Genomic DNA, 14,905 nt, shown 5'->3' with positions numbered 1-14,905 from the left:
CAGGGGAGAGTGCATTCCCTGGCCTCCAAGCGTCACATGGTCAATGGTGGTTCTCCCGCCCCCATTACAACTTTTTCCCTGGGAGCAGAAAGTCTTGCAGATCCTACATCCTGAAGGCTTGACTGGAATCCCTGGTGGAGAGGAGGCTGGAAAGTTACACTTTTGAAAGTGTGAATAAACCTAAATCTTGTTTTGGATTTTTAGTTAGCTGTTTCTAATTAGTTTTGCATCTCTTGGAAACATACATATATACTTATCAATTCTTTTGTTGTCTTTTTTGTTTGATTGTATTTTATTGAACATTAGATTACAGGTATCAATGTCCATAACATTTCACATGATGTAATGTTGCTTGAAACTGTTTTAACACCGAATAACATATGACAGCATGCAGGGCTGAGGATTGCAGGGTGTTGGCTAACTGATGAGTATCGGGGGTTGAGTCTTCTCTCGCATCCACCAGTCCAACCCCTCCTACTGGTGGTGCCGCAAGTTTTCCTTCAACGAAGACTTTGGTTTCTTCAGACAGATTTTGACAAAATTACCACTGGCCCCACAGTACATGCAAAGGTTATTTAGGGTACTGCTGGGCGACTTAAATCTGCACATGGACTCGACAACTGACGCCGATGCATCTAAATTACGGGACATTACCGAGATGCTCGGACTGACCTCTTTCATCGATAGTCCAACGCACGTGAAAGGGCATACGTTGGATTTAATCTTTTCCACTGTGCCAATTAAGGTGTCCTCCCCTTTGCCGGTTCTATGGTCCGACCATTATTTAATTAATTTCGTGCTGTTAGCTGAGCACCAGACGAGTCAAAGAGCTCATAAGGACGGGTCTCGTCAAGCTAGAGCCTTTCACCTGGTGTCAGCTGATATGTTCGCTGACGCACTCTATGCACATCCTTGCATTACGACTGGGAACTTAGAAGTCGACCTGCCGCTAGTCCAGGACTGGCTTCGGACAAGATTCGAGGAGCTTGCCCCTCGGAAACCGGTCAGGACAGCCCCCTGCCAGGATTCCGCTCCTTGGTTCACCGCTACTCTGCGAAAAGCGCGCCAGGACTGCAAAAGATCTGAAAGGCTCTGGCGGCGCAGATATGCGCCTGAGGAGAAACTGAAGTACAGGGGTGCGATAAAATCCTATCACAGACAGATTGCCGAAGCTAAAAAGATCTACTTCGAGCATAGAATAGACCAGGCTGATAACACGAGCCGGGAACTATTCCGAATTGTGAAGGAATTCGTAGAGCCGGTGGCGGCCGCTAGGGTTCACTCCCATACTGAGGAGTGGATCAAGCAGCTTGCTGACTTCTTTGTGGACAAGATCCGTAGGATTCAGGACTCTTTCGATCGGGTGGGGTCCCTGGAAGTGGCTGCAGCTGTGGAAAGTGATCTGAAGGTCCTTCCATCCGCTGCAGCCGAGCTGGCGCCCACTCTTTCGACGTTCCCCCCGCTATCCTGCGAGTCCTCTCTGGAGCTGCTTTCCCGGTTGAAATCTGGATCCCCCTTGGATGCGTGTCCGGCTAAATGCCTGAGCTCGGTGGCACCAGCTATTAACAACTTGCTGAACCCCTTGCTCAACATGTCTCTGAGTTCTGGAGTGGTCCCTAAAGAATGGAAGCATGCTCTTATTCTCCCGCTCATTAAGAAACTTCTGCTCGACCCTTTACAGTGGGCCAACTATAGACCAATCTCCCTCCTCCCTGCTCTGGCGAAGGTGGCGGAGAAACATGTTCAGCATACTCTTACCACCTTTATAGAGAATAACAAACTGCTGCATGACTCCCAATCTGGTTTCCGTGCCAATTACAGTACGGAGACAGCTCTTGTGGAGGTGACCGACGCCATCAGGGAAACGCTTGATCTTGGGGGAAAGGCTATGTTGGTCTTGCTGGACCTGTCGGCGGCATTCGACACCGTCCCACACGCCGGCCTCCTCCTAAGACTCAGGGAGGTAGGTCTGCGGGGGACGGTGTTGGACTGGTTTCAATCCTTCTTAACCGACCGTCGGCAGGTGATCTGGGCTCCTCCGTTCTCCGCGGAAATGCCTTCGCTAGAGGTGGGGGTGCCTCAAGGATCCATCCTGAGCCCCACCATATTTAACATTTATGTGGCCGCTTTGGCGAAGGTCGCTGAGGCATTTGGAGCCCGGGTCATCTCATACGCTGATGACACCCAGCTCCTGTTTACCTGCAGGAAGGGAGAGGTTTTTAATGGCGACAGAATCAGAGACTGCCTGAGTGCTGTTTTTGCATGGTTTCAGCACCAGAACCTGAAATGTAACTCGGATAAGTCCGAGTTGCTCTTTTTTGGCTGCGCTGAGGACCCTGGCTGGAAATCGTGGTGGCCTTCCGACATGTTCCCCCCTGAGAAACCATCTGCCCAAGTAAAAAATCTGGGTGTGGTATTTGACGACAGTCTTTCTTTTCGTCCCCACATCATGGGCCTGGCGGGGTAATGTTTCGGTATCTTGAAGATGGTGAGGAAATTTCTCCCACTGCTTTCCCTTCAATATCGCAAGAACATCGTGCAAGCACTTGTGGGCTCGCGTTTAGACTACGCTAACGCACTTTTCTCTGGTCTACCTAAATATCTGGTATCCAGATTGCAAGTTGTCCAAAACTCGGCGGCCAGAGCCATCTTTGGCCTTCCACGGAGAGCCAGTGCCTCTCTACTGCGCGGTAGGCTGCATTGGCTGTCTATCCCTAGCAGAATTAGTTTCAAGGTCCTCACGTTGGCGTTTAAAGCCCTCCACTGCATTGGCCCAGCTTACCTCAGGAAGCGGATTGCTCTCTACGTTCCCCGGAGGAGTTTGAGATCTGCTGACCTGGCTAAAGTGGAGGTACCAGTGATCAAACGCGTGCGGATCGGAGGCCGGTCTTTCCAGTTTATGGCGGCCAGTTTGTGGAATGAGCTCCCTCTGTCACTCCGCAAGGCTAACAATCTTCTGGCCTTTAGAAAGGAGCTCAAGACGCTCCTCTTCTCCGCCTAACCAGTGGGCCTACAGTGTTTCTGCCGCTGGGTTTTTCTTGGTTGTGTTCAGGACTCTCTGCCAAAGCGCCGGGACACCCGTTCTGGGTAGCCGTGCGCTCAAGAAATATAGTTCTAACATAACATAACATAACATTTAACCTCCTCTTCTCTTTTTCTTCTTTTGAGAGAGGTTCGCGAACTGCTCCAATTTGCATGGGTTCCACTGTTTGATTTTTTTCTGCTGTTTTGGAGACTTCGAATTTCATACGATCGAATCTGGGCACATATGAACGAAATACTCTTCTTTTTTCACCACTCCTCTCAGCTTGTCTATAATCCAATTCCAGGACCAGATTAATTAAGGCGGATGCCTCTGTAGGTCTATTGGGTATTTGAGAAAGAGCGTCTTTTAATTCGGCCTCCAACCTCGGTAAAACAGCGCTGCTCTCCTTTTTTCTGGCCAGTCTGTTTCCACAATGAGTTTATTGAATTGGGCCAGATAGGCCACCAGCTCCTTGTTTCCTTGTTTCAGCTCTAACAGCTCATTGTCTGTCACTTGAGCCACTTTTCTCCGATCAAAAATTCTTAAGAACTCCTTTTTGAACTCTTCAAAATCATACAGGATTGTTGCGTCCTTTGAAACTAATGGTAAAGACCAAGCTGCTGCATCACCGCTTAAATAGGATAGGATGAAGGCCACCTGGGACTGTGCATCAGGGAAAATGGTGGGCCGGCACATGAAATAGAGTGAACATTGAGTAAGAAAAATGTGGGCCTTTTGGGGATCTCCACTGAACCGTTCTGGGGGGGGGCAAGTGGAATAACTGGGGACAAGGAATGCACTACCTGCGTGGTAATTTTAGGGTGAGAAACAGATGAGGGGGTAGGAATCTGTGAGTCCAGAGATGAGCCTGCAAAACTGGTGCCTGAGAAATAACAATCCATCTTACTCGCTAGGTCTGTTGTTTCTCTCCTTGAAGCCATTAAGTCTTGCCTTAAACTTCTATTCTCCTCCCTAACGGCCAACAATTCCTTTTGATTGGACTCTAAGACCCCACCCAAGTTCTTTATGTCGAGACCCTCTATCATTCTGCTCAGGTGAGCAAGAAATCATGGGCACTTCACTCTGTCAGGTCTGTCAGAGTCTTACTTGAAGTGTTCCGGATTCTTCACAGGAGCAGAACGAAGCCTTTTCCCAATGCCACTCCAAAAGCCCCACCAAGCCCCTAAGATAATTCTATGAGGGTATGGAGGAACCTCTGGAGGGGAAAGGGGAATGGGACAGAGAAGAGACAGTCTTGTCTACTGGGTGCCTGCTTAGGAACTGCTGCTCTCACTACTTCCTTCACAGTTGATGGTAGTGTGCACTGCAAAATAAAACAACAAGTACTTTAGCCCTAGCCCCTATTAGAGCTACTAATTTTATCTTCACTCTCCTGTTTCTTACATACCCTCTTCTGACTAGACCTTTGCCTCTCTTCTTTTTCAGGTGTTTACTGGTCTCTCAATTCTATTTGGTAGAGTTTCTCAATGGAAGTCTGATTAAACACCTGGAAGACATTTGGTAAGAAGCCTTAACTTTCTACTCTATTGTACTTTGTTTTAAATATATTTATTCTATGACAAACTGTATGGTATGAGGTATGAAATATCGAATTCTATTAACTTCATAAGCTGGTAAGTATTCTCTTGTATCCCTTCAGCAATATCAATTTACATATATATATATACACGCAAGAACTGTTGCTTCAGACTCCTCCAATGGTTTTCTACAAGCATAAGAAATAAACTGAAAGTCTGTTTGTTTCTTTTGGTACTTGCGTGAACCGCTTCAGCAGAGCCTTCTGATAAGTCGTTCTCCTTGTAAGTCTCACGAAGGAATACTGGAACTCCACAATATTTAGGCAGGGACCGGTGCGTAGATAGAAATCCCTAACTACCGTCAGAGAAACACTAAAGAAACGCTCCTAAACTACCCTAACTAGAAAAAACACTTGACGAACAGGCTGAAGCAACCATGCACGGTGCTTACTTCAGTGAAGTGCGTAGAGTGAAGGGCGCGCTCGAGCTTCACCCAGCTCCTCGTGCTCTTCAAAAACAACTAGAACGCTGACTCTGAGTCATCTGCCATCTTGGAAAACTGTGTGTGCACAAATGCGGTCCAAGATTGGTTTATCCTCTTGTTCAGGTAGGAAACTGGAATAAAACTCCTTGTTTTTCCTGCAATTGTGGTGACTCCTGCAGTTAGACCAATTGCACGGTCTTCTGGATTCTGCTTCCTGACAGTAATGCAATGGCTGCAACATGGTTTTGGGTGGGGAAGTGTTCCATCCTGCTCTGCTGTGGGACAAAAGGGCCTGGTGGGAGTTATAGTGCAGTCTTCCCACACACAAACACCCCTCCCTGTTAAGATAGCTACCTACCTGTTAGGTGAAGGTGAGCAATGCAATGGCTGCCACATGGTTGGGGGGTGTTCCAGCCTGCTCTACTGTGGGACAAGAGGGCCTGGTGGGAGTTGTAGTGCTGGCTTCCCACACACAAACACCCCTCCCTGTTAAGATGGCTAACTACCTGTAAGTTTGAAGAGAGCAATGCAATGGCTGCCACATGGTTGTGGGTGGGGATAGTGTTCCATACTGCTGAGCTGTGGGACAAGAAAGCCTGATGGGAGTTGTAGTGCTGGCTGCCTGTACACATGCCCCCTTGGGAATGTTGCGAGCTACCTTTGGGGTGATTTAGAGGCAGTAAATGTTAGATCTGTGAGAAATGTGTAGGGAAGAGTGTGTTGCACATAGGTGCATTTGGGCCTAGGAAGTGTAGCTTTGTAGCTTTATAGTTGTGCAAGACAGTACATAGCAGTGCAATGGGAGACATTTTTGTAACTTACTAGCCTCCACTCCCCCGGGTATTCCATTCCATTCATTAGTCTTTATTGTCGATGTATTTCATCATAAAAGGCAGTTACAATACATAAAAAAAAAAAAAAATACAAACAAAATACATAATAATAACAAAACCAGATAGTCACATTTAAAAAATTAATCATATTAGCATATTTCAGTAACCTAATACCTCTTGATTCTAATAAACCAAACCCAAGCCAAAAATTTAGCAACAGCAATAGCAACGTATTCACTAGGGTCAAATCGCAATATTTCAAGTGCTTCTGACCCTTGTCTTGTTCCCAGGGTACGACATATTGGTTTGAGCCATTTAGCTCGGGGTGCAGCATAAGCGGGACATACAAAAAAGATATGACCAACAGAATCTATGCAGTCAATACACCTTTTGCAGGAATCACAGGAAACACCCTTCCATTTTTTAGTAAAAGAGTTAGTCGGAAGGGTGCCTACCCTAAATTGGTGGTAGAGTTTCCTGTCACAAGGTCTGGTGATGGTATCCCAGTAGGCTTCAAGGAGAGGGATTTTTTTTTGGACTAGGAACCTTCCTGTCAGAGACTCTGCAGAAGCTGAATTTAGATGTTTTTGCTGCACCATTAACCAATAAAGGCCCTTAAAATCTTTCTTGGAGGGAAAGGGGTTATTGGCCGGGTCGGTCTATAGATTACCCAACCCCATAGAATCCAGGAGTTGTTTAGTCTGTCTGAACCAGGGGATGTTGCCAGCCCCCAAGAAGGATCGCACATCAAGAAAAGCCTTGGCATAGAGGTCCAACTCGGGGACTGTCCATAATCGCCTCCAAAAGGCCAATGGCTTGAACCTAGCAATGTCATCAAACGAGTGACAGCCAAGATCCAACAGGAGCGGTTTAACAGGGGTAGAACAAGGAAAGCCCGTGAGCATTCTGAGAAATTTATGTTGTGCCTTAACCAGGGGAGAAAGATCAGCAAAACCCCAAAGTTCAGCGCCATAGAGGATCGCCGAATTGATCCTAACATTAAAGATTCTAATGGGGGGGCCTATCATTCTCGACTGGGATTGCTTTTGTTCTTTAACTAGGCAACCAGAAAGCTGTGCAAATTTTAGAGTTAGAACATCAATTTGCGGCCTCCAATCCAACTTGTTTTCAAAAACTACCCCCAGATAGGTCATGACATTAGTTCGTTCAAGCAGGACATTGTCCATGGAAACATGACCCTTCACACCTCTCCCTTTGTTAAAAACCATATATTTGGTTTTGGACACATTAACAGACAAATCAAAATCAGAGCAAAAGTTCGTGAAAACATTCAGAGCCACCTGTAGTCCAGACAAGGTCTGGGAAAGGAGTAGGGTGTCATCGGCGAACATAAGGAGTGGAATTTTGGTGCCACCCAGCGTTGGGGCGTCCGTGGAGGTGTTGGAATAGTACTGGACAACTCTGTTGATAAACAGTAAAAACAGAGTGGGAGCAAGGACGCACCCCTGCCTGACACCCCTATTGACCCTAAATCTATCTGTAACCTGGCCCTGTTTCCCCCAGCGAACTTGTGCAAAGTTGTTATCATGGAGCCTAATGATGATATTCAGGAGATCAACTGGGATCCCTAGCTCGGCCAATACACTCCAAAGTTTCGTCCTATTGACTAAGTCAAATGCTGACCGAAGGTCTACAAATGCAGCATATAAAGTACCGCCACACAGATAGACCGTTTTCCAGACAATCAATTGAAATTTGAAAGCCTGGTCGATGGTACTAGTACACGGTCTGAAACCGGCTTGCAGGGGAGAGATGATGTCCTCCTGCTCAATCCAGGCCTGGATTCGTGCCAGGATCATTCTAGCGATGATTTTCTGGACAGAGTCAATAAGACTAATTGGGCGGTAGTTCCCCGGGCAGGAGCGGTCACCTTTTTTGAAGATAGGAAGAATCTCAGCCCCCCCCCCAAGAATCAGGAATGTCGGCCCCTCTGGCTACGGCGTTAGCAAAATGTGCAATATAAGGCACCCAATTCCCAGGGTCAGATTTAAAGAGATCCGTGGGAACACAATCCATACCCGACGCCTTACCACTTGGAACCTTACTTAAAGCCTTTTCAACCTCAACACAGTCGAAAATTAAGGTCGGGGAGATGGACAGGTCCCTGTTTATTGCTGGGGCAGGCCCCTCAACCTGTGAGGAATCCGAAAACTGGGATTCAAAATGCGTCACCCAGGCGTCCGGAGGAACGTGGTTGATGGGGACCTGGCTATTCTGTGAATTGCCCCACTTAACAATGTGCCAGAACAGGGTTAGGTTCCGGTGTTTACTGGCAGCCAGAAGGTCGTTCCAGTGATCGTTGTCCCACTCTTGTTTGGCCTTGGCTTTAGCCTTATTATAAACTTTTCTAGCCAATCTGATATTATCTGGATCTTTGTTGGCAATAGCGAGTTTTAAATTTCTATATGAATCTCGACAAGCTTTATTGTACCAAGTAGATGGTTTTAAAATAACAGATTTCTTAGCCTTACAAGGTTTTGAGAAAAGAGATTTAAGGCCAGAGAAGAGGTGGTCATGTACGCATGTAGCTTTGCCAACAACATCCTCAGTGCTCTGAAGAGACTGTAAATCATCCAGAGCACAGGATACCTTGGAGCTGATCTCGGATAATAGTGCACCATCAATAGCAACCTTGTCCCAGCGTACACGCCGTTGGTCATTGGTTAAAACGGCTTCCGCAGTCACTGTTTCAGAGGGTTTGGTTCTATATGCTGGACAGAGTGAGAGACTTAAAACCAGTGGGTTATGGTCACTCTCGGGGCGGTCGAAAACCGCCATATCACATAATGTGGACCAGAACTCCACTTTAACAAGGGCATAGTCAATTCTGCTGTTACAATGTCGGCCATCTGAAAAAGTCATCTTTCCACCCTTATCAGAGGCGGTCCACCCATTGGCGGCCCTGAAACCCCGCTCCATACATAATCCCATCCACTGAGTGGCAGACTCTGTCCACCTCTTAATAGGAGGGAGATCGAGAGGAGGGATATTTAGGATCGCGTCCACCTCCCAAGTAAGTGAGTCGAGAGCAGAGAGCAGGGGTTCAAAACAGCAATTTAAGTCACCCACAATGAAAACATTAGTGTATATATTAATAGTGTCCAGAAATCCATCTAATTGTAAAAAGGTATTAGTACCACGTCCACCTGGGAGGCCTCTATTATAGACATTTATAATTAAAACTTCAGGTTCATTGCGGTGTTGCAAAGAAATAATCAATAGATCAGGGCTGTCGATGAACAATTCTTTAAGGGAATACCCAAGGGATTGCTTAACCCATATACAGAGCCCGCCGGACGGACGGCCCCTGATACCACGAGTAGCCCCCTTGGAAAAATTTACATACCCGGAAAAATAGATCGGGTCCACAGCCCAGGTTTCCTGAAAAACCAGGATATCATGGGTGTTTACCCAACCTGACCAATCTTCCGAGGTTACCCTACTACTGAGGCCCGCAACATTCCACGAGACCAGGGTCAGGGGGAGAGAACTAGATGGAATAATACACGGGGAAGCAGGGGCGGGGCCCATAATGGCTGGATTGGTTGCAATGTTATTGGGGCCCTTACTCTCGCTTTCGGGGGGGGCGAGGATCGATAGGGGTAGAGGGTGGGCTGATTAGTGGAAAAGGCAGGGTGCTGGGAGACATAGTATCCAGACCAACTTGTGCCCCCCATAAACCACCTCTCCCTGTTTGCCCCGTGTTATCTGGACCAAAACAGACCTCCCGCATGTTACTCGAGTTTACCATGTTTGGTGACTGTCAATCAACCCCATCTAGAGAGTTCAAGGGGGCATAAAAGTTTGACAATGGGAGATAGAAATCCGGTCTTGTCTGTCGGTGGGAATTCCTATTAACCCTTTCCCAAGCAATGGGCGTATCACGTGTTGATGCAAGGGGGTTGTGAGGATAGAAGTATGACAAATCCACAGTGGATATGCCAGTCGCTCTCGAGGTGTTGGGAAAAGAGCGAATGTGGCTCACCACCCTAGGGTCACGAAAATTTATAATCACACAATCACCCTCCACTTGTTTGGCTCTATTGCCCAACCGGAAAAAGCACAATCCCTATACTCTGACACAATGGTACCACACTTAAGACTCTAACACTCATTAATATAAAAAGACATTAAATGTTCATGGCATTTATTTAAAAAAGTATACATGCAATTCATAAAATCAATGATACCATTACATAAGCTTAAAAACACAAAGCATAACAAATACAAATTGTCATATGATCCACAGAACTGTTATGAGCCCGCATAACAGAAAAAGATTATGAAGACAATACACTTTGTCATTAATTACGCATCCTAACGGGTCATGTAACCGCTGTGGTTGGTGATATATATACACCGTTATATCTACTCGCAGTCAACCACAGTTCTCCCTTGGATTGCGTTATTTTTGATGCGTCGACGCGTTTCGATGGTTATTGTTATGATTCCATCTTTATCAAGACATGTAATAGGCTTTGGGTCCTCCTCTATTTTACAGGGACTGACTGAGTATCTTTATTTGTCCTGACACTGGTACTTATTTTCGAAGCCGTGGGTACATGGCATATCACCTTCAATACTTCTCACCTTTTAGTGGAGTCGTCAATTTCAACCCAGGTGACGGAGGTCCAAGTTACTCCTCCTATATTCTTCGTCACCTTGGGGCCTCAAACCGTCGGCTTCGTACGCGGAAGTGATTCTCAATTTGCTTCCCTGATTCTTGTCAAAGGTCTCTATTTATTTGTGCGTTCAGACCCCGATCCTGATTGGTTAAAATAGCCACATGGTCCGTATCACATGTTATGTTGGTGTTTTCCACGGAGTTTTTTTTACAAAAAACAAGGGAAACTTTATCCATCGGTTGATTCAGAGTCTAACTGTATTATATATTTATTACTCAATCTGCTTATGGTATACTGTAGTGTGTATTAGACTATTTAAATTATGTCCTTATTTAACAAAAACGAGTAGATTATTACCTTACCCTGAAACATAACATTAACGTACAGTGAGACAGCCTTGTGCATTCATGTTTTACATACTTATGCATCGATAATTTGTTACAAATATCGCCAAATGACATCACATCCTTGTCTTCGTATTCTATACAAACATTTCATGTACATTTTGTCTTCGTGCATTTACACACCCCTGTCGAATATACATTTTAGTTATTCACAGATCGACATAATCACTTGAATATAGAAGCATTGATATCAATCAACCCTTACATATAGATCTTATTTTACATGATATGTTTTATCTGGTCATCTTCACCATGTTACAATGATAGTAAAGATTCATATAAATACAATACCCTCAAGCATCATTTAGAGATAAAGCTGAGATGGTGTAAGTATTCCTTTTGGTATGAGATTATTTGTATTAATCTAATCCCATTAATGCCCACCATAAGATACTCCAAAATAAGGAAACTTTAGATAATATTACAGTAAGGGTTATAATAGTCTCTTTGTAGGAATACCACCAGAACATATATAATCTCAGCTATAATCTCATAATATATTGGGTCATTACAGAGAAAGATTTTACTGTTCATTGGGTCTACCAATTCTATTGCGAACTGATGATACTCATCCAGTCCTCTTTAGTATTCAGACCTCTCTCCACGGTATTGAAAAAACATATAAACCATTGTTCCCTCTTTTTTCTCTTACTGTCCACGTCACCTCCTCTTCTGTTGACCGTCACTTTCTCCAGAATAAACCACCGGATTGAATCCCAACTGTGGTTCGCTTCAAGGAAGTGCTCTGTCAGAGGGGCATTGATCTTATTAGTTCTAATCGCGGATTTATGCTCCAATAGGCGAATCCGTAGTTCCCTACTAGTTTCTCCCACGTACGCCAAACCGCAGGGACAGATTAAGAAGTAAACTACATTTCTACTTCTACAGTTGTTGAGGCTACTAGCCCAAATTGTTTTGTTATTGTGGCTAAGGTTTTTCGCCTCAAGACATTGGGGGCAAATGGAACAAGTTCCACATCTATAGTTGCCGATAGCTTTTTCACCCTTCAAGGTGATTTGGGAATCTTGTTTATTATCATATGTTTTTACCAACGCATTGCGTAAGGTTTTGTTACGTCTGAATGAGAACAACGGTTTCTCCAGTAGATTCTCTGATCCATAGTTCAGTATCTTCCAGTTTTTATTAACTATGTTTTTGATCCGATTGCTGAGATTAGAGAATTGGGAAACGAAGACTACACGTCCTGTTACCTTATCATTGTTTTTATTCTTATTTTGTTCTAACAAATGGTCGCGATTATAAAATCTCGCCCTTTTGAAGGAATGTTTGATTAATTTCTTGGGGTAGCCTCTTGCAGCTAATTTTTTCTTCATTAAATCTGAATGGTAATAAAAATTTGAAAGAGCTGTGCAATTGCGCTTTAATCTTAGAAATTCCCCGAAGGGAATATTATCCTTTTGGGAACGCGGATGGTTGCTGCCATATAACAGAAGTGTGTTTTTATCCGTTGGTTTAGAGTAAAGTTCTACATTAAGGACGTTTCCCACATTTTTGATTTTTATGTCAAGAAACGCGACCTCTGAATGACTAAAATGGGCCGTGAATCTTAAGTTGGGATCACCAAGATTGATCCATTCCAGAAAATGTTCTAGATCTTGCTTGGCACCGTTCCAGACAAAGATGATATCGTCTATGTAACGGTGCCAGCAAATTACATTTTCAAAAAATGGTGCCATCTCATTGTAGATATGTTTAACTTCAAAGTCACCAACATAGAGGCATGCCAGGCTGGGAGCACAGGCAGCCCCCATGCTGGTGCCTTTGATCTGGATGTAGGCCTCATCTTTAAATAAAAAGATGTTATTTTTCAGTACTTTTTCAATGCATGCCATTATAAATTCTTTGTTTGCTCCCTCCAGGTTTTCAGAGTCTAAAATGTTAGAGATGACCCTTATAGTATCGTTCTGGGGGATGTTCGTATATAAAGCCTCTATGTCGAGGGTCACCAAAATCTGGGTAGCCTTGTTAAAGCTATGACCCTCAAACACAGAGATGGCATGGGCTGTATCTTTAAGATACGATCTTTGTTTTTGTACAATTGGTTTTAAGAAGTGGTCCACATATTTGCTGAGGGGCTCTAAGATGGATCCCACACTGCTGACAATAGGTCTCATAGGTGGGTCTGAGATGTTTTTATGAATTTTCGGTAGCCCATAAATGGCCGGAGTCATTGGATGTGTATTCAAAAGGAATCTATACTCATTTTCACATATCCACCCTTGTTCTCTTCCTAGATTTAGGAGTGATGCCACCTCTTTTTTAAGAGCTTCAATTGCTGTGAGACGGATAGGTTTATAATGTTCTCTCACATTTAAGAGGTCCCTCATTCTTTTATCATAATCCGTTGTATCAAATACAACTACACCTCCGCCTTTATCGGCTGGTTTTATGGTGATTGAATTACAATTTTGTAAATTCTTCAATGCTTGTTTCTGATTCTCGGGGAGATTATTATTTTGGTATTTGGAAACAACTTGTTTCATGTTTTTTATTTCCATTTCTACCACTTTCTCAAATAACTCAACATTTTTGTCCACTTGACCCAAGCTAGGAGTGAATGTAGACTTAGGTTTAAAACCAGATACATTTGGTGCTGGAACATAAGCTTTGTCTTCAAAAAATTTATTAAGCCTAATCTTTCTAAAAAAGTTTTTTAAATCACTTTCTAATTCATATGAGTTATGGGGAGCACTCGGTGCGAAACTAAAACCCTTTTTTAAAATTTCAATTTCATTTACGGTTAGAATCCTGTTCGATAGATTAATAATTGGTAGTTCCTCTACCTCCAATATTGTCTGCTCCGAGTTGCTACATATTCTTGTCCCATCTGAGGTTGATGGTTCCTCGGAGGTTCTTGTCGGTTGTAACCCCTGTGTCCTCTGTGGCCCCGATTCTGGCGCCTGCCTAAAAAAGACTCGCGCTCAAACGTGGGTGCTCCTCTACCATTTCTTTCTCCATCATGTTCTTCTTCACTGCTAGAACCTGATGTTTCCGAGAAGGTAACATGTTTGGTACCCCCTCGTGAGTACAGTGGTCTTACGTTTTGCGGTCTATCCCCTCTATAGTCGTTTCTATTGTTATAGTAGTCTTTGCTTAAATACGGATAAACTATCTCAATATTATATTTATCAACGTCTTTTCTTAATTTCTTCATTTTTTTGTTGGTAAGATATTCCATATATCCTTTTGCTTCCAACTCAAGTTCTTCCAATTTACTTTTAGCCTCCTCTAAGGCGGTATTCTGTTTTAGATGGGCTTCTAGTTCGTTGATTTCTTTTTTCTCAATATCCAATAGTTCTTGAGCTGTTTCGATAATGAGAATAAGCCAGTCTCTGCTACAACGATTGGCTATATGTGTCCACGTCTCTAAAAATTTGGGATTTTCCACAAACAACCCAGGTTCATTTCTAACTTGCAAACCTATTGGGATGACACCAGCTTTTAAATATTCAATTAGGAATTCCGCATGTAGTTCTGTGCGGATTAATTTCTTTTTAGCGTTTAAGATCTTTATAAGCTGTTCATGGCTACTATTATTGAGGGCATTGCCCAACCAACATACCCTACGTACAGTCAATATTTCAGCCCGTAGTCCAGCAGGTAAAGGCCTATTATTATTTAACCAGTGTGTAACTTTGTTCTTCAGCTCACTATGAGACTCGGGCTTTGCCTGTAGGAGCCGAGGAACACCGGCCATTATAATTGTATAGGGTTGGGACTCGGGTGGAAGATTAATACATGGGAGATTTTGGAGAGGGTCAACATCCTCTAGGTTGGGCTTACTGATAGAGATATTGTTCGTATTGGTGGCAGTGTTAATATTACAACCTGATTCTATCGGAACATCGATATTGACATGAAGGCGGGGTGCTTCAACGGCCTGATCGTTAAGAGCAGGGATATTGGGTGGTGCTCTATCCATGAGTGCATTAGCAGTGGAAGCAGGCCTAGTTT

General features: G+C 44.1%; 1 long non-coding RNA gene across 1 annotated transcript in view; it reads left to right on the top strand.

Annotated features, from left to right (window-relative positions):
* The window catches only part of LOC146811078 (uncharacterized), a 51,066-nt gene that overhangs the window by 2,598 nt on the left and 33,563 nt on the right, over positions 1-14,905 (top strand). The window contains exon 2 of the long non-coding RNA XR_014965775.1: positions 4,472-4,546. This is a non-coding gene — a long non-coding RNA (uncharacterized LOC146811078). The remainder of the gene's footprint in view (positions 1-4,471; positions 4,547-14,905) is intronic.

This window comes from Triturus cristatus, chromosome 7, assembly GCF_964204655.1.
Source record: "Triturus cristatus chromosome 7, aTriCri1.1, whole genome shotgun sequence".
Classification (NCBI taxonomy): Eukaryota; Metazoa; Chordata; class Amphibia; order Caudata; family Salamandridae; genus Triturus; species Triturus cristatus.
Note: the sequence above shows the minus strand (reverse complement) of the source record. Positions and strands in the feature narration are given on the sequence as shown.